Source organism: Nycticebus coucang, chromosome X, assembly GCF_027406575.1.
Source record: "Nycticebus coucang isolate mNycCou1 chromosome X, mNycCou1.pri, whole genome shotgun sequence".
Classification (NCBI taxonomy): domain Eukaryota; kingdom Metazoa; phylum Chordata; class Mammalia; order Primates; family Lorisidae; genus Nycticebus; species Nycticebus coucang.
This window is the reverse complement of record NC_069804.1, coordinates 10,541,502-10,562,181: the sequence shown is the minus strand read 5'-3', so window position 1 is coordinate 10,562,181 and position 20,680 is coordinate 10,541,502. Positions and strand designations below refer to the sequence as shown.

The 20,680-nt window shown below is 37.5% G+C and overlaps 1 protein-coding gene and 1 pseudogene across 1 annotated transcript in view; one reads left to right on the top strand and one right to left on the bottom strand.

Annotated features, from left to right (window-relative positions):
* The window catches only part of FRMPD4 (FERM and PDZ domain containing 4), a 597,878-nt gene that overhangs the window by 523,065 nt on the left and 54,133 nt on the right, over nt 1-20,680 (bottom strand). The gene's annotated exons all lie outside the window — the stretch shown is intronic.
* Nucleotides 292-1,796, top strand: LOC128577885 (T-complex protein 11 X-linked protein 2-like; annotated as a pseudogene).

Sequence of the window (20,680 nt, the reverse complement as noted above, 5' to 3'; positions counted from 1 at the left end):
ACTGCACATACCTTATTTTGAAGTAAAAAAAAAATACGGGAACAAATACCATCACACCGCCTCATGTGGCCCGCGGGCCGCAGTTTGAGGACCCCTGCCTAGTTACAAAAACAGGTAGAGGTGGGGAAGGACAGGTTTGGGCCCATAGGATGCAGTTTGATGACCCCTATTCTAGCCAAAGGAAGAGCCCTTTTAAGCCTAGAGCAGAAATGTGGCTGCTTATTCTAAAAATAAAAGAGAGACTCAGCCGTGGGGCAGCCGGTCCAGAACAGAGGAAGAGATAACATCAAGATGCCCAAGAGTGAGGAAACTGTACTCCAAAATGATCCCAATGAAGCAAAGTGTGGAGCCCATAATTCTGAAACATCAGAGAAGAACCAAGAAGAGGAAGACTTCTGTTTAGATAACTACTCTCCTCGTCTAATAGAAACAATTAACGAAGTTTCCAGGATGAGCATTGCTCATGAAATCATGGTAAACCAAGATTTCTACATGGAAGAGAATGTTTTATCTCCAAACAGTCTGGAAGACAGGTTCATGGAGACATTGTACAATGTTTTTTGGGACCATTTAAGAGAACAACTCTTGAGTAATCCTCCCGAATTCACTTGTGCTCTTGAACTTATGACAGAAGTTAAGGAGGTTTTGCTATCACTGCTATTACCATGCCACATCCGCCTAAAAAATGAGATTAAAGAAGTTGTGGACATGGATCTCCTCAAGCAAGAAGCAGAACATGGAGCCCTAGACGTCTCTCGTCTCTCTAGCTACATTCTTAGTTTGATGACCCTGCTATGTGCACCAGTTCGAGATGAAGCAGTAAAGAAACTACAGAGCATAACAGATCCAGCACAGTTACTGAGGGGCAGCTTCCATGTTCTGGGCCTAATGAAAATGGACATGGCGAACTATACCATCCAGAGCATTCGACCCTACCTGCAGGAATATTCCGTCCAGTATGAAAGAGCTAAATTCCAGGAACTCCTTGACAAACAACCCAATCTCCTTGATTACACCAAGAAATGGCTAACCAAAGCAGCCACAGACCTCATTACACCATGTCTGAATTCTCCTGACATGCCCAGCTCCTCCAGCATGGCCTGTTCACCTCCAGACAAGGCAGCTAAGAGTTCAGATCCTCCCAATCCCATAATGGTGCTATACCAGGGCTACCTGGATCTCCTCCTCTGGGATCCTGAAAATGAAGAATTCCCTGAGACTCTGCTGATGGACAGAATCCGGGTCCAGGAAATGGGGTCCCATTTGCGCCACTTGACTATATTGGCCTCAGTCTTACTAGTGGCTAGAAGTTTCTCTGGTTCAATTTTATTCAACTCACCTGGATTTGTGGATAAACCGAAATGCATAACCAAGGCTGTGACTGAGGAATTTAACTCTAAGCCTGAAGAAGCTATGTTGAATGTGAGTGAACAGGTGTCTCAGGAAATTCATTGTGGCCTCAAGGACCTGGGCTCTACTGCCCTAAGCAGTGAAAACACAGTATGTCTTATAGGACAACTCCAGAACATCACCAAGAAAGAAAACCGTGTCTGTAGTATCGTTGATCAGCGCCTCCTTTTGTTTCTCAATGCTGTTTGGTTCGTGGCATGCAGGAGTCTCTGCTACACTTCCCTGAAGGCCTTAATCACATGGAAGGAGAGTTGACAGAACTAGGCCGGAAGTTTGTCAAACTGATGCATCATAATCAGCAGGTATTTGGCCCATACTATGCTGAGATCCTAAAAAATGTCGATACTCTAGTTCAAGCACAAGAAACAGAAGTGGAACCTATCTGATAGTGCTGGACTCCAGCCATGGCAACAGGGACCCAGGAGAGAGGGCTCAGCATATTCCTGAGATGATATCACCTGTGGCCAGCAGAGAAGCCAGCCGTCTTCCTCACTACAGCCGGGATACAGGGCTGCAGGGGTCAGCATGTAAACACCAGCTGACCCAACCCCCTTCATTAATAAACTTCTGAGCTGCAAGAAAAAAAATAAATAAAAAATAAAAATAAAAGAGACCACTCTGGAGGCAAAATAAAGTGCCTACAGAGCAGTATGGTTTGGTACTTAAGTTTATAGCCTATAGATCTAGATTACTTCTTGGGTAGGCCTCTCAACCTCTATGTGCCTCAGTTTCCATCTTAAAATGGAGGGTAATAAGATTAAGTTTCAAGTCACCGTGAGGATTAAATGACATGTACAGGGCTGAGACCAGTGCCTGACAGAGTAAGTATGATTTAAATGCCTTCTATTTTTACTGTGGTTAACTAGGGGAGTAACAAAGAGAGGGAAGGAGACAAATACGAGAAATATGACAGAGGAGAGGGCTCTGTCACAGCTGGACACAAGAGGCCAGAGGTGAAGAAGGCGTCAGGGTGTTGTTGGGGAGAATACTAACTCAGCACCTGGAATGGGAAGATGACAGTGTCAGGGGAGGGAGAAGAGCAGTGGCTACCACCCTTTAGGCTCTTTTTAACAACTTTCTTGGAAGTTTCTTCCGGATTATAAACATAAAAAGGGCACTTCATAAAACCTTGGAGCAGAACGTAAAGGAAGTATAACCACTTTGAGAAAAATCTGCAGTCTCACAACGCAGTCAACCCAGAAATGACTATTAAATGAAAGGCTAAAATGTCAATAATTTTAAACGGTTCAACTTAAACCAGCAGTTCTCAACCTGTGGGTTGCGACCAATGAAAATACATCTTGTATATCAGATATTTACATTACGATTCATAACAGTAGCAAAATTACAGTTATGAAGTAGCAACGAAAATAATTTTATGGTTGGGGGTCACCACAACATAGGGAACTGTATTAAAGGGTCACGGCATTAGGAAGGTTGAGAACCACTGATTTAAACAGAGTGATGCAAGATTTCTCTTCTGATATAATGGGCATATATATATACAAGTATACAAACACACACACACATATATAATATATATATATCAAAAGGGAAAATATTTCTCTATAAAATATTAATTTACATAATTTATATATAATTATAATTTAAATAGTTCATATTTTACTATGACATGTTATAATAATTACTATATAAAAGGAAGACTAAAATATAAGTATTTAACAAAATCATATATATCACAAATTACTTTTTTATTAAATCATAGCTGTGTACATTAGTGCAATTATGGGGTATAATGTGCTGGTTTTATATACAATTTGAAATACTTTCATCAAACTGGTTAACATAGCCTTCACCCCATTTTCTTATTGTTTTAAGATTTATATTCTACACTTAGATTTAACCTGTACCCTTGTAAAACGTACCATAGGTGTGGTCCCACCAATTACCCTTCCTCCACCCATCCTCCTCCTCCCCTCCCCCTCCTGTATATCACAAATTTACAGATTTATCAATGTCATAGAACATGATCTGTTGAGCAGTTTCTTACAGAATTAGGATTGTTTTTATAAGAACTTTTCAAGGACCCTTAATATTCTATCTCCTCATTATTGCAGGAGGTATATGTTACTATATACAACCCAATGGCATCCACATAAAGAAGCAGCCATCAGTTCACATTGAGTTTAAGAGGGATATCTACCATGACGTAATGCTTTACTGAACGGTGGTAATAGAATAGTGTCATTTGTGTTATAGACTCCCAACTTTTTCAAAATTACTCTTTGTCCTGAGGATTCTTTTTTGAAATTTACTTGGATTTCTTACAAACAGTAAATTTTATATTGTATTTTTTTGCCATGACTCATTAGTAAGTATTAAGCTGATATACAACATGGTATAAATCATAACAGACAAAAAAATGTATAAATGGACTGACTATGCCAAACTAAGTGCCAACTCTCTCTCGTCTAGGAACTTGGCTTCTGGGTAAGCGAAGTGAGACAAGATTTTAAAAGGAGAATGCCACGTTTATTCAATGGCAAGAGAATATCTTACAGCATTAAGCTTGTACTTTTAGGCAAGTTTATTTGGCATTTTTAAAAGTCAGTAATCAGGAATGAACTACTTCAACAGTGTCAGTCACCAAGAAAAATACACACAGAGAAAAAACTTCAACTGTTCATATTGCTAAAGAGATTTGATTTTTAAGAAACTATGATTATTATGTTATTCAAATTAATATGAGGGTACAATATTTAGGTGACACTGTTCTCACTTCCAGGGTAAAGTTCCATTTGTAGAAGAGCCCCTCGCCCAGGCGGTGTGTTATACACCCTCACAATGTGCACAGTGGGTGAGATCCTGCCTCATGTCTTCTCTCCTTCTGCCAATTATCCTCCCCTTCCCCCTTCCTGCTTTCCCCTACCCCTGAGCTGGACTATATTAGTGTTGTATTGTTCTTATGTGCATGTAATTTTTTATATATTGATTTCAGATTAGTATGGAGTATATTGGATACTTATTTTTGCATTCTTGTGATACTTTACTAAGAAGAATGTATTTCAACTCCACCCAGGTAAAAGAAATTAATTATTAAGTTCATATAACATGACATTAGAGGAAAACTTAAATGTGTTATAATATTCTCTGACATTTCAATATTCCTAAATTAAATGGCTGTCTATTCTTAAGAAATATTTCTGAGTCCATGAAATTTAGAAAAGATGTGGACCAAAGGCAAGTCAAATAAATGTACCAAGAGAAATGCACCCTTTAATATACACTTAACGGTAAGAATTTTAAGGAAAACAGATGAAACAAATAATAGGCTGAATACATAAGACATTTCCAGGTTCGTAAATAATACAAGAAGTGTCACCGTAGCAGAATTTGGTTAAACTAAACCTTTTTACCATTTCTCATTTTATGCAAAGTAAACTATCCAAAAATTATATGTAAAAAGCATAAATTTCAGATGTTTTCAGCCCATTCTTCAACTTTTATAAAGAAGGAACTAACTTAAACTGGAAAAATACATTAATAGTTTATAATTTTATTTTTAAGGCCAGCATGAAGTGGTGTCACCAAAAGTTATGCCTTCATTATATAGTTTTCAAAAGCATTAGGGACAAGAGAATTAGCTTTTAGTAAGTCTCTACTATATTTAAAATATATAAAATATTTAAAATATTTCATCTTAAAGGAAACCTTATTACATATGGGACAAAGACTTGAGGATAGATTCCATTCTGGAAGGAGACTGGCAAACAAAAGTCACAGCTCTAAAAACTGAGAACTTAAAGCAAGGTATCAAAACTAAGCTCAGAATCAGGGCCAAGAAAAAAAACACAGCTCTAGCAATGGCTATAACAGTTGGACACTGACTCTCAGGAAGAAGATAATGAGGGAACACTAGGGGTGGAGTTCCAATGTCCTTTATGCTTCAGGTCACAAATTACATACGGGGAACTAAGGGTCCTATGTCCTCATACGTACACAGCCCTGCCTTCTTAGGCGAACGCAATCAAACAACCAACACACAAAACAAGGCACCAAAACAATGTCAGTAGGCTTCCTAACAAACTATGAAGAGAATTTAAAAATCCAGTGGAATAGCATTGGAATTTATTTAGACCTGGGTAAAGGGTACAGGATTTTATCACCAAAATAAAGAGAAGTAGAAAGTATTCCTAAAGAATTGATAAGGATATGGTAGTTACGAATTTTTGACCCACTAACCTGAAGTATTAAAATCTGTCCCCTTAGAAAGTAGAATAATTAAGAAACATATTTAGCTTCAAGTTTCAGTGATTTAAGACAGAAGTTTATTCTTCTCTTTTCAAAGTCTAGGCTGGTATGTCAACACTGTTCCACCAGGTTGTCAGAAGCTATGGAGTTCTGCAGTGCCATGGATCCCAGCCTCCTTTGAGCTTGTTGCTCTGCCATCCCTCTGGTGCTGTCCCCGAGTACAGACACTATACCATTAGGTCTGCATTCCATTCAGAAGGAAAGATAACAGAATAAGGTATATGGCTGCCTAGCTATAAGAGAATCTAGGAAATGTGCCCAGCTAAAAAAAAAAACTGAAGAATTTTCCAATTCTAAAACAAGGGTCAACAAACTATAGCTCACAGGCCAAATTCAGCCCACTGACTGTTTTTGTATGGCCAGAGGGTTATAAATGTTTTTCACATTTTTAAATGTTGTTTTTTAAAACAGCAAATATGCAATAGAGAGTGTATGTGACCCAAAAAACCTAAAATATTTACTGTTTGGCCTTTTACAGAAAAAGGCTGCCAATGCCTCTTTTAGAGGAAGGGAAGAATGGATACAGGGGAGGAACTGAAAGTGACATATATCCACACACACAGGGAATGTTTAGAATTAAGTCAACAATCGAAATAGCATAAACTCGTAAAATCAGTATTTTTGAATTCATTTCATGAACAATATATGTTACATAAGTGACTTAAGAAACTACATATTAGCCTTGTCATTTTTTTTTTTAGCCTTGTCATTTTAAGATGAAAGAACTAAGAACATTGATTTTATTCTTAAACAGAATCAGATCATTTCACAACGCATGTTTGCTTTGTAAGTTTAATTTATTATATTTATAAGCGTAGTGTAAAATGCTTGGAAAGCTTTCATTGTTTGCATATCATGTTGCCCTATCAGGTCGCAGGAAGCACTTTAAAGGAAAACATACCACATTTAAATGTATAATTGCAGTGTAACATATTTAAGAGTTTAGGTACCTTTGAAAAGGGGTCTAATTATTGAAGTATAATTTGTTTGACTTGAATTAATTAAATATTAGTCAAAGAAAACATGAAGGTGATTGTACTTATTTTACTAGATTTTAAAGGAGAATAATAAGATTTATGCACTAAATTTCAAAACACAAGAAAAACTAGGATTTTTGCAAAGGTAACTCTAACAAGCTAAATGTGAAGATATGTTACTGTAAAGAATCCTCGCCATCTGCAGAGGTTTCCCTCGGACATCAAACAGCTCAGTGGCTGATAAACAGATCTGTAAGCCAAGCAGAGCAATAGGGAGGGGAGGATTTGGCAACTCAACGAGGAGAAGCAGGAGACACATCCAAGTCTGGAGAAGATACAAGCTGTTTTGCCCAAACTCACATACCAACACTTCTTGCCAAAACTCATCATTGTGTTGCTTATCAAGGAAAACTCGGGTAACGAGAGGCTCAAGCAACCAGCACTATCCAAACCTTGGTGGATTCCATTCTGTTAATGAGAACTACAAGAACACCAATCAGCCCAGCTCTGTCTATTACATGGAACTGATCTCTCCCAGGTCTTTACGGAGAACGGGAAAAAATGCCAGAGCAATGAACAATCACCCACTGGATTCAAACACTGTTGGATTTTAACAAGTGCACCTTTCAGAGAAATCTTCTATTTAATTTTGTCACTTTGAAATTATATTTGCAGGTTTTTTTAAAATGTCTAGTTTTGACATTTTAAAACCCTCATATTTCGGAAAGTTTAACATTTCGGTGTTTGATATTTTAAAATATAACTTACCATTCAATGTTGCTTCTTTAAATTTGGCGAATGTTAAGGCTGTCACTTTTTCTCATACATCTAAATTCAAAGTGTAGGTTGTCTGGTTTTATTTTTCCCTTTTTTAAGTGTGTTGGGGGGGCGGGGCAATTTCCAGTCTTAACACATGATGATTGCTTGCGGAGGCTCCAAAGTATCAGACTTGCTCACTGGGAGCACTGCCAAGCTATTTTCAGATGTATGTCAAATGTATGTCATGTCTTTTTGCAAGACGAGGACACCCTTGTCATCCTTTCTGCCTGGCCAGCCCCTGCAGAAAGCCTTCCTTTTAAGTCCCCATCTCACCCTCCAAATCAGATGAGATGCCTTTGAGGGCAGATTCCCAGGGTATACTACTTTCCAAGCTGTATGTTATTGTGGACTCTTTAAGAAGACTGTCAACTTCCTCAGAGGCTACCTTTCGCACCATGCAGTGGCTCCAGTTCCCAGCAGAAAACATGGTACAAATAAGGGGTCAGGAAATGTTTATAGAAGGAAGAAAGGGAAGGCAGAAGGGAGAAAGCTACCAAGGAGGAGGTGGAGGAAAGTGGCAGCACAGGGTGAGACACACGCCTGGTAATCAGAAAGAAGCAAGCAGGGGTGCTCCTTTGCTCTCTGTCCCAGGTGCTCTCCATGAGAAAAGAAGAAAGACCACTCCACCAGGTACAAGATTTTGGCTTACGCGAATTCATGTAGGCCTGTGCCCATTCAAGGTTGCTTCTGCTGATTCAAGCTAGTTTGGTTGACCTGTATTCTCTCCTACTCCAACTCAACTAACTTTTCCTTTTGTACTGACTACTAGGAAGATTGGACCCAATTTTAAATAGTGTGTCTTGCAAAAGTAGCAGCTTGAGACACGTTTTATACACTAACACTTGGCTTCATATCCTCTTTCCTTCTGGTTTGCCTTTCCTGTTTACTTGCTTGTATAACTTAAGTTACATATTATCTTATTGTTTAGTGCATGAATGCAGGAGTTTTAAATCTTTTTCTTGAATGAAGTGGGCTATACATATATTGATAGGCTCAAAGTGCCTTGGCAAATAATGATTCACAAAGGCACTACCACAGAAAGAAAACCAAACAACCGTCATGTGAGTAGAAGTTATGGAAATATGGCAGTGGCTTTCATATTTTACAATAGCAACATCTGGTACTGAAAAGACTCATCTCATTTCTTAAGAGTGAAATGATTCTAAGAAATGACCAAATGAATATCCTTTTAAACTAGTTTCCCTTGTCAGTTATTAAAAACTGAAAGCACTGAGGCAATTGAGGAGATAACATTGTCAAAAAATGAAAAAGACTATTAGTAAGGATTTTTATCATTTTGGGAATTAAGGACACAAATGATAATCATCTGAAAGTTAGAAACCCTCTTCCCAGAAAAGTACCAATGTAAACAGATAGTTTTTTTTTTCTTGCAAACACTTTAAAGAGACTAACAGACCTACCCACCCCCACCAATCAGGCCCTTACTCTACACTGAAGGCCATCACACTACAGCAGGGGGTTTGAAATGATAATCTGAAGATTTAAATTAAGTGAAGAGGTGTTAACCATTCTTCAGTGAACAAAACTGAAGTCTGTGATGTATATAAGCAGATGTGGCTTTAAATACCTACAGTTCTTACAGAAGATTCCAGTTTCTCTTGATATCTTGGTTATCTGAATTAATTTTTGGTTTCGTAAAGTCACTTCTCTGATGAAGTGAAGATAACACCTGGAACTGTTTTTTTATTTTGCTCTTTCCAAAATAAAACTGGCAAAAAATAAGTGTCAATTAAAAAAATCCTGTTTAATGCGTTACTACTCTATAAAATACAAAAAATAGGGGAATATCTGCTTTTAGTTTTGTGAGCCATAAATTAAAAATCCCTTTGTTATGTTGTAAATATATAAAGAAAGTATATTATGACTGGAAATAATTCATATATTGATTCAAGATAGACCATACAGATTCATAAGAGAACTGAAAAAATGGTATCTAAGCAACTATATCCATTTAAGAAGACAAATACAAATACTAGGGATTAATGGAGAGGTGTTGGGTAATGTGCTCATTTATCTCACAAATCATTTTTACATTCAATAATTAAAATCAACAAATTAAACACTTTACTGAAAACCAACTTACTTTGGTTAGATCATTCCAAATAGGCAAAATGATTGTAATAATTGTAGTTGCTTTCAATTCATAATTTTGCCAAAGAATTCCTAAATAGAATTTTTCCATAATTTTACTCTTTTCACCATAAATATAGGTGTGAATGAAGTGTGTGCCTGTATTTAATTGGAGGTAGAGTGGCTAAATTGAAAGAATTCATTCAACTGTGTTGAAAAATTACTAAGGTTCATTATTACTTTAATTTACGGTAAACATTTTGTTATAGTATATTGAGGTATTACCTGCCTATTTTATATAATTTAAATGAGGAAATCTAAATGTATGGATTTTTTAAAAGTTACCTTTCAATAATAATTAGTTATGCAAAAACAATTCTATTTGGTATAAAGACATTAAAAAATATAAAAGTGAATAGGATACTGGAAAAAAGTGAATAGGATACTAAAGAAATAATATTAATTTTTCTGTTGTAGGATTTCTATTTTTGATTTTTTGGGGGATCCCTTCTCTCTCCTGTTGTTTTCCATCTTTGCACCTATTACATCCAACCTTTTCTACAAACTTTTATAATAGTTTTTTAAAAGCCCTTATATGCTAATACCAAAATCTGGATGACATATGGTCTTCAGGTATTGACTTTTTCACTTTATTATGGGTTACATATTACCCTGCCTCTTGTATATCTAGCAATTTGTGGTTATATGCTGGGAATTACTGATGATACGTTGTATAGAATCTGGATTCTGTTATGTTTGTCTGAAGAGTCTTTAGTCTTGGTAGGCCATACTATCACTGGAGAATCACCTTAATTCTGTGGATGCTTAGTTTTCAGGTATTTTAGGGTGGGTCTATTTCAGTTTTGTCCTTATTTCAAAGGCATAGTCTTCATTCCTGAGACATGGCCCCTTACTCCTAAGGTGTGGCTACTCTACAGCTCCAAAGAAAACCCTGAATCATTTCCCAAACTCTTAGAACTTGGCAGGATTTGAATTCTCATCTCTGTCTTCCTTGCACCAGGCAGTTGAAAAAATCTCTGTTTGGATCTTTAACTTCCCAATTCTTACATTCTGTATGTTCCTTGGAGTCACACCTGCTTATTCATGATTTAGGAGTCAACCAGAGATTTGTATGTAGATTCTGGGGTTCTCCATTGCCAGGATTCTTTTTCTCAATTTCTAGGTGTTTTGGCAACTCTGAACTCTAACTAACCTCTGAATTAATCCTGTACTTAGTAGGAATATCACACTGTGCTTGAGCCTCTGTATCCCACACGAACTGAAAAACACCTGCAGGGGAGAGGGGGGACAGTTAAATGTGGCTCTTACCTAATGTATTCCTTTTCTTTCAAGGGACATATCTCCTGTATTTCTGGTTGGCACTTGCTATTCTCCAATCAGCTTTCAAACAATTATTTTTATAGTTTATAATTTTGAGTTTGTAATTATTATCAGCAAGATGGTGAGTTCAATGGTTAGTACAATACAAGCTATGCCGCTAATACTGGAATGATAATTGCAGAAATTTGTTTTTGATTGAATGATTCTTTCTCAAAAAAATTAAAAGGACACTGTTTCTATTTCACACCCTTGGTTAAAATATTGAGAATTGTCTATCTAAAGCAAAGAGATTTGGGGCATAATAGTCAGGTTTGAAAATAGAATATTAATAAAGAATAATGAGATTTTTTTCATGCCAAAAACAGAAAGTCTAAATTATTTTCTCTCTGCATATGGCATCATAGGTTTTGGCAGTCCTACAAGGTATATCTTTCTCCCTGTCATGCAGATCTAGCATCAAGAAAATGGTAACTCTGTTATGCTATTATTTTTCTCATAATAAATGACTTGTGACAGTAAAGAACACACGGAAAGGTTCAAAAACAAAATAAAATGCAAACCAATTGAAAAGGTCTATTTCATACAGAAGAGAACAATAGCCTTTCCTTTTTTGATAGCATATAAAACATCACTGTATAACCAAACAAGATCATTGTGATATCTACAACAGTATTTTTATAAGTCAGAAGTTCAAATTGTGAGCAACACAAATAGAATGTGGATAAGCTCAAAAGAGATTAATTAAAGCATATTTAGTTGTTCATAAACACCATAAAATCCAGGGTTGGAGGCAATGCACTCAAGGTCAACATTTCAAATGGCATCACAGAACAGGATAGTAGAGACACCACAGCTGCCACTACTGAGGACAGACACTGAAACCTGCACCATGGATACCACTGGGGCTAGACTTGAACTACTGTTGCTAGAACTGTAGCAACTGAGGCTTCTAAGACTAGGTATGGTGGCTGCTGCTGCTGCCAATGTGACTTGTCATCAGAATGAATTCTAGGTGGCCTCTGCTTCACCAAATCATGAGCTACCCATTCAAGGACAGCTGGTATTATGTGTCTGGTGGCCATATACCCCACTGCTAGCTGCAAGGCAAGCTGCAAAGGTGAGTTGGCTCTGCTAACTGTACTAAAGAACCCCCAAATATAAACAGATAATTTTGAAGTTGGGACCTCCCATCAAAAAGAATAAATAAAAATCTCTTATAATATCTTTGAATCATCAAATATAGAAGACAAAAACAACATTGATTAAGTACTTACCCAGTGCTAGGCCTTTTGCTTAGTGCTTTTAAACCACGTTAGTTATCAAATTTAATTTAGTTCAATCTAATTTAATTTAATTTAATCACCGCAGTAATATTTAAGGCAGATGTGATTTCTTTCCATTTGCAAGGGTAGATTCTGAGGCTCAGAAAGATCACACAGTGATAAAGCCCAGATTTGTCACCAGGTTTATCTTGGTTTGAAGCCACGTGTTCTTGCAGAAGGCAGAGAAGCATTCTTATTAGAAAGTTATGTACCAAATGTTTCCCATTGTATCTTGCACAAACTGCTATCACGGAGCCCTTTCCGGAACGTCCTTATTTACATGTCTAAATTCTATGCTCAACTCTAAAGCCCCTTGCAGCTCAAGACAGCATCTTCTTCTTTGAATCTATAATTAGCCTACATGGTGCCTGAGCACACGAAAGAGGCTCAATCCTTATTTGCTGAAGAAACTGCACAAATCTGGAAAATTCATTCTGCAATGAAAGGGGTAATGCTGAGGTAGACAGAACTGCTGTGTGAAGTTGCATAATTTAACAGCTGCCCTGTAGGAAGTTATGAAGGAAACAATACAATGCACCATTTCAATACACAGGAGAGATGATTCCTTTAAAGAAATAAACACCCCAATATATGTCATCTTAAAAGAGCTCTCAGCATTAGAAGTCAGCTGTGCAGTACCAACCTGAGAGTAGACAGAAAGAATGAAACTCTTTTGCTTCCCCCACACAATCTATCGTCTTTTTAAGCTACTCATTTATCCTGAATTCCAATCCCCTTGCCAAAAGCTCTGGCTTAGCAATTTCTTCAGATAAAAATAAGAATCCTCTTAACTTCAAGGGGAATCGTACTATATAAATTTCTTATATATAAAGAAAATCTTGAGTCATATTTCAAAATTTATTACTTTATATTTTTATACAATGTTGATCCCTTTAAGAGACAGTCAATTTAGATTAGAAACAGCATTTAATAACAGGGGAGTTAACAGTTTCCGCTCTGGAAATCTCTGAAAAGGGGCTAGATCTTCGTCTGTCTTGGATGATCAGGGTGTGCCGAGGTGCACTGGGAATTGGCTTTGTAGGCTTTCCAGATTCTGAATTTTTACCATCACTTTCATCATTCAAAAGCCTTTCTTCAGCACCGGGGGTTTTGTGTCTAGGTTGGTGGAGGAGTCCTATGGTGGCCTTGTTTTTTTTCCTCTAAGAATTTATAGTCAGTGGGAACCCACGGAGTTAACTCCTTTTGCATTAAGCAACCAGACACAGAAAGATAATCCTTAGCCTAATTCCTGAATGGGGCAATTCCCAGCAGGTACAAATGCAGGGTAAGTTCTCTGGGAAAAGAGGTCTGGGGGAGTGCTTGTGAATGATCGGGCTGGGATCTGGGGAGAAGAGCAGACTTCTATGCCACCAGCTTTTTCCCAGTGAATCTAGGAAGGTGATATAGAGAAAGCTAATAACATTTAAAATGTCAAGATACAGAGTAGTTGGCAAAGGGGGAGGTGAAGCAGAGAGTGACAAAGGGAAGAGGAGAGCACAGGCCTTCTAGACATGTAACAAGACTCTGGACAAGGAACTTAAGAGGACTGTGGGCAAGCCGACACGTGGGCTGTTCTCAGACAGTAGGAAGAAGGTGGCTTTGAAAGCGAAGGTATCTCAGAGTGGAACAAACCCAAAAAAAGAGTTAAAAGGGAGGGCACACACTGCCAGCACCTTGGTTCTGAACTAGTAAGTGGGCACAGACCCGTGGCCTCACTTTTTGGCAAGGTACCTCCCAGGACAGTGGAGAAGTTAAAGCAGCAGACATCAAAGAGTACCTGAGAGCAGGTAGTCCCACCAGTCCAGGATCAAGACAGAAGAGACGTGGTTTAGAAAAGGGCCACAGTAATAAAAATCTACCTCACCTTTTTACTCCAGCCCCATGTAGCAGACTTTCTCAACTGTGGGACTAGTGACATTTGGGGCTGGGTAATTCTTTCCTGTGGTGGGCTGCCCTGTGCATTACAGAATGTTCAGCAGCATTCCTGACCTCAACCCGCTTTATGCCATAGCATTGCCCCACCTTAATTATGATGACCAAAACAAATGTCTGCAGACATTACAAAACATCCGGAGAGCATGAGGGGGACATCAAGATTGCCCCATTGAAAACTACTAGTAACAGAGAATTGAAAAGAACATGCCTTTGTTAACCAGAATGAATCTGTCTCTCATTTATGTATTCGTATAAAAAGAAAAGATTAACAAAACCAAATATTTCTGTGGATACAAAGAGAAGTCCAGATAGATTAAAATCCTGAAGAGCAAAAATTTCTACCTAAAATTTCTTCATTATCTCTGAGGACTCTTCAGTAAACACTATTGTTAGTGAGTCCTTGCTCTGACCAAGTGTCAATAAAATGGATTCACTTATTTGAATTAAATTTTGACCTTGTACAAGTACGACTAATCCTAGGAGAAGAAAAAAAAACATATTTTATGTTATCGTTTGTCCATAAATATATCAACAGAATCTTTCTGAGAAGTACTTTTGCTTTGAGAGAAAAAAGAAGAAAAAAAGCTGAGTAAGCAGGGTGTCATCTCTCATATTCATTTCTGTCCCTGCCCTTCCAAACTCTCCCCAGTATCACTCAGGCTAAAGCCTTGAAACATTTCCCAACTCCCCTCCATGGTGAGATTCCCGTTCATACTCTACCAATGGCAGTCCTAGACAGAGACCTAGTAGGGGAAAAAAAGAGAAGACATTACTCAGAGTCAGGTGTTTGGGCATGAGCAGACATACACAGGGGTTTCGTTGGCGTCTTCCAAGTATCTTCCTGAGAATGACCTCATTAAGTGATCCAGGTGCCTAAGATATTGGGTAATAGTTTCTTACCTGCCCTACACTTCTTGCCTTCTTAATATTAGAAAGAGTATCCCTGACCTTTGCTCCCTAATGTCTCCAACAGAGTGCGAGCAGACCATCCTCTATATTCAGTCCCTTCCTGTGCAGCAGTGGTTTCTGCTTCCTTTACTCAACCTTGACTAATAATTGAATAATGCTGAAGATAAGGGTGTAGGATGCCAGAGAAATGAGAGACACTAAGGAAGAAAGGGCAGCATCACCATGGAGTGGGGGAACATTACATTTATTTCCTAGGACTGCCATAACGAACGACCACAAATTGAGTGGCTTAAAACAAAATGTGATTTCTCACAGTCTGAAACCAGACATTTGAAATCAAGCTACCAGCAAGGCCATATTTCCTCTGAAGGCTCTAGAGAGAAATTCTAGATCAGTAATTCTTTCTTGCCTCTTCCTACCATCTGACAGTTGTTGGCAATACTTGCTATTCCTTGGCTTGCTGTTAACATTACTTTCATCTCTGGCTTTGTTGTTAGGTGGAGTCCTTCCCTCTGTCAGTCTGCCTAGGTCTTCACATACTCTTCAGATAAGGATACCAGTCATTGGCTTAAGGTCTACATTTAATCCAATATGACCTCATCTTAACTTGACTACATCTGCAAAGACTCTCTTTCCAAATAAGGTCACATTCATAAGAATCAGGTGGGTGATGGAGTTTTGGCTGATACCATTTAACCTAGTACAGATATCAAACACAAAATTTGCCTCCTGCTTCCTTTCTCCCATAGCCAGTCCTCTCCTGAGGCTTGTGCCCCGGGCATGGTGGGGAGGATGCCCAGAATTGCCACAGATGAACTAAACCTTCAAATTAAATATGGATACTGGCCTCCCAAATGGTTCTTACAGGTGAAGTTATTCCTTCTGAAGGCAGAAGGCTTACATAACCATATACACCAATACTCCAGAAAGGCGATACATAGTTTGATATAAACATTGTTTAGTCCATTCATTCAACAAAAACATTTTGGCATCAGCATGCACAACAGTTCTGAGCTAATCTAAAGAAGAACAAGACAATATTGTTTAATTATTGATGCTATCATAATCATTTTGAGACAATAGGCTATAAATATAAGCTTCAAGGATTATCTAAAATATTCCTTGTACGTGATCAAATAAGATGCGTAACTACGTTGCATGTGTGGACTAAGTGCTCTGCAAATCTCTTATCAGTCAGGATAAGGATTTCAAGAAAAATGTGGCACTAAAAAGGAGCTGTAGTTTGGCAGGATGTGAGGAAATAGGAATTATACTGGAGGTACAATGGTATAAGAGGAGAAAAAATGAAAAAAGAAGGGTGGTGCCTGTGGCTCAAAGGAGTAGGGTGGCGGCCCCATATGCTGGAGGTGCTGGGTTCAAACCCAGCCCCAGCCAAAAACTGCAAAAAAAAAAAAAAAAAAAAGAAAAGAAAACAAACAAAACAAAACACCCAGAGCAAAGAAAGACGACAAGTCTCTAGGCCAGGGGTTCTCAAACTACGGCCCACGGGCCACATGAGGCGGTGTGATTGTATTTGTTCCCATTTTGTTTTTTTACTTCAAAATAAGATATGTGCAGTGTGCATAGGAATTTGTTCATAGTTTTTTTTTTTTTTAAACTACAGTCCAGCCCTCTAATGGTCTGAAGGACAGTGAATTGGCCCCCTGTTGAAAAAGTTTGAGGACCCCTGCTAGGCAATACCTGATACCTAGGAAAATAATTCTGGAATAATACAGGCCATCAGCATGTTTATTATCTCTTTACAACTCTAAAATCGAAGACAGAAACAGCTCTGTTTAATTTTCAAATCAGTTCTATAAATAAGTACATTAACCAGAGGGGGGTAGCAGGAACTCTAAAACATCTACCCATTAATAATGTTCATACACAAAGAGGCAAAGCATCTTCCCTGTGACACACCATGCACAGCCACCGTCCTTCTCCCCTTTGCCACCCACAAGTCGCTCGTTAATAAAAAGGGTTTTTCCTGACTCAACTTAAAAGGCACAAAATATTAGGAATTTCTTGGCACTTCATTTATTGAGTGTTAAAGCTAAAAGCACTTCTGATGTGCTAATGCACCTGGGTTTTATCACATCTTTTATAAGTGGGAATATTTTAGGCCTGAACACAAAGCAATCAATTGGACAACCCACCAGAAATAGCAAGTTAGCATGGAGGATATTATTGCTCATGGGACATTCTCTGGCCCCCATTGTCATCCTATTAACCACAATAGCCTACAGGCAGCAGGTATATAACATATTCTTTGTGCCTGTTTTTTTAAAATTGTCGTCATTGTAGTATTTACTAAAAACATGAGGACGTGATTTACAATTGTTTTTAAATATAGAAGTAAGGCTTTTCTTATTTGATTATAAAAAATAATATATGCTCTTTTTATAAATCCAGTGTACAGAAACATTGACAAAAGACAAAAATAAAATAAAATCTTACATTCATAGATAATGTGTAATTTTTCTGTTTTCATTCCAGACTCTTATATGTACATGTAGGGCAAATTTGTGCTTCGAGAAAATTCGTGCATTGTTTAGGCTCTAAACTTGAGAATACACCTTCCCAAGTGATCTAACTTTGACTGTATGGGTCTGTGAAGCCAGTTTTGCAACGATTTGCAAATTCATTTCAAGATTCCTGATCCATAATGTGTCTGTTCTTTGGATTCTCCCTTGAACTGTTGTTAACACCTTACCAGCTCCCTCATTAGTAATGAGTTAAATAAAAATCTTTAACACATGTTCATTTTCTATCTGTATGAGAGTCAGCATTTTACCTTGTTTGATAATTTTCAACATGTTATTTTTTAGTAATGGAATTCTGCCATAACTAATTCTTTATAGCCTGCTTTATTCTTTGAACGCTACTCATGTAGCTCCAATCCATGATGATTAACAGAGATTTATAATGATCACACAGTGTTCCAACAGCACAAGTGATCCATACTCATGGATATGTAGATGGTTTCTAATACCTTGCTGTTGTGAGTGATGTCACAATGAACATTCTTGAACAAATTGCACAGCTATCCAAGTAATTATTTGGACAGATTTCTAGAAATGGAATTGCTTGGTCAAAATACCTGCATGGGCTGTACGCAGGTCCACCCCTGTGAACACTAGATGGGAGGATCCAGTTCTAGCAAAGCAACAAACTTAACTGCCTTCAGGACTAGGAAGGTAACAGAGCCTTTTGTAAGATCATAGCAGAGGAAGGAAACAGAAGTTCATTGCTCACGCCTTGCTCTCAGGCTCACAACATTAGTAGCATTCAAACAAGGAAAAAATACGAACACATACATTTTTTTCCCTAAAATTTAAATTGCTTACTTCATTGAATAAAGGAATGTGAGAAATATGGCCTGGAATTAGCTACTCTAAGTAACAAGATCACATATGCTATGAAGGCCCTTGCTTCTCAGATTATTCGACAGGAAAAATGTTGCAGCTAGTTGTATTTCCTGACAATATGGATGGATGGGGAGGGGAGGAGAGGCATAGCTGTTAAGTTTACAACAACAACCGAAAAACCCTGCATCTGTATTAGCACATTCAATTAATACAAAGTATCTGGAAACAGTCTAAAAAGCCATTTAGACACAGGAACCACCAACTTTTTAAAATACTGTTGTCTTATATTTATAAAACTTCATGTTCATTCATCCAAGTTCAAACTGTCAGTCTGGAAAGTATCCACGTCCTTTCTAATTTTTTTCCCCAGAGAAATATTTCTATGCATTTTTTCCTTTCAATGAGCTAGTGATTTTAATCTCCAAGAGTTCTTTTAATTGTGTGACCACAGCGACACAAAGTCAGGAGAGTATGCAGAGTCTAATAGAAATGACATTTGAATGTCTTAAGAGAGTCAAAGAAATGCAAAAGTAATCAAACTGTGAAGGAAGTGAAATATCTCATCTAGGAGTAGATGGAAGAATTATGTAAAATGCCACTTGAATCTAAGGCTTTGATACTCAAGTGTGGTCACTGGCCCGGAACGTAGGCATCCGCCTGGGAGCTTGTGAAAAATACAGACCCACAACCCCCCCCCACTCGACTGAATCCAAACCTTCATTTCAACAAGACTCCCAGGTGATTCATGCGCACATTAAAAGTTGAGAAGCACTGGGATATTAACGGCAACCAGTATTTCTCATCAGAGTCACAACTTTGAATAAAGACCAGGCCAATTTCTCTCGACCTCAGTGTTTTTCAACCTTTTTTATCTCATGGCACACTTGAACCTATAGTTAATCTTCCACAGCACACTTAAATTATGTCAGTAAAAAAAAAAAAAAAAGAGTAAAAAAATATATATGCTTACTATGCTTTGAACTTCTTTCAAAAATAATCTAATCAATGATCTTTAAAATTTTTCACAGGTGTGACCTAAGATCCTCTCACAGCACACCAGTGTGCCGCCTCACACCTGTTGAAAATCACTGCTCGACCTGAATTAAAAACTGGCTGAAGCAGGATGGGTAAGAATGATATTTTTATTTTCTTGTGGGATGTCTTTTAATCTCAGAAAGGTTTAGAATTAAGTATAGAAATGGAGTAAACCAATCCCATGGTATTAATATTTTTGTATTAAGCTTAATTGGTGTATATTTGATATTATTAAGTGCTTTATCTTATTTAAGGAAATAAGGTTTGGAGAAAACTGAAGAGGTTAAGATTTGAAATTCCAATTTAAAATGTGTGCTTGAATAACCGGTTTAGATTTGGGTTCATACCTTAAAAGAAAGTTTGTAAATGGGACCAAAACACTTCAGAGAACAAAATACATCAATATATTTATAACATTACCTTTATGAAGGCTTTAGAAGGGTTTGTTGGACAATTGAAGGACACTAAAAGAAATATAGAAGTGCCATTTAGATGTTGTAAGTCAATTATGTCCTCTTAAAAATGACTATAAAATTTTCTTAGATTTATAAATATTTTTAAAAATAAGGAAGCAATAGGATTTTTTTTGACTTTTTTTCCCTCTTTGAATATTTGTGTTTTTTTTTTCTTTTTTATTAAATCATAGCTGTGTACATTGATATGATCATGGGGCATCATACACTCGATTCATGGACCATTTGACACATTTTCATCACAATGGTTAACATAGCCTTCCTTTGAATGTATAACTTGAAAACACTTGAGATCCCATTGTTCCACAAAAATGCCCCTAAATAATCTTTTCTGTGTATGAAAGTCACTTTCAACACACAGACATGAAAGTCACATTTACAACCAGTTATTGCAGCAAGGTCTTTGAGTGAACCTGGAAGTGTCATTATCCACATTTACCCTTTTCTGGTTTCTTCTTTTAGCTTCAAGTCACAAGATATGCCCATTTCTCTTTTCTGCCTTCTCCCAACATTTTCTGTCTCTGTGTGGAAAGCAATCAGGGAAACTGAGCAAAATTCCAAAAGCAGATATATTTATGAGGTTTCCAAACATCTAAGTGCTAGTGCTGTGACAATAGCAGTAACCCCACACATTGTATTACTATTTTATAGTTGGTAAATGAGTTGTCCAATTGGGCCTGTATCACACCATTTCATGGTTGGGAAAACAAAGGTTTAAAGTGTCCTGA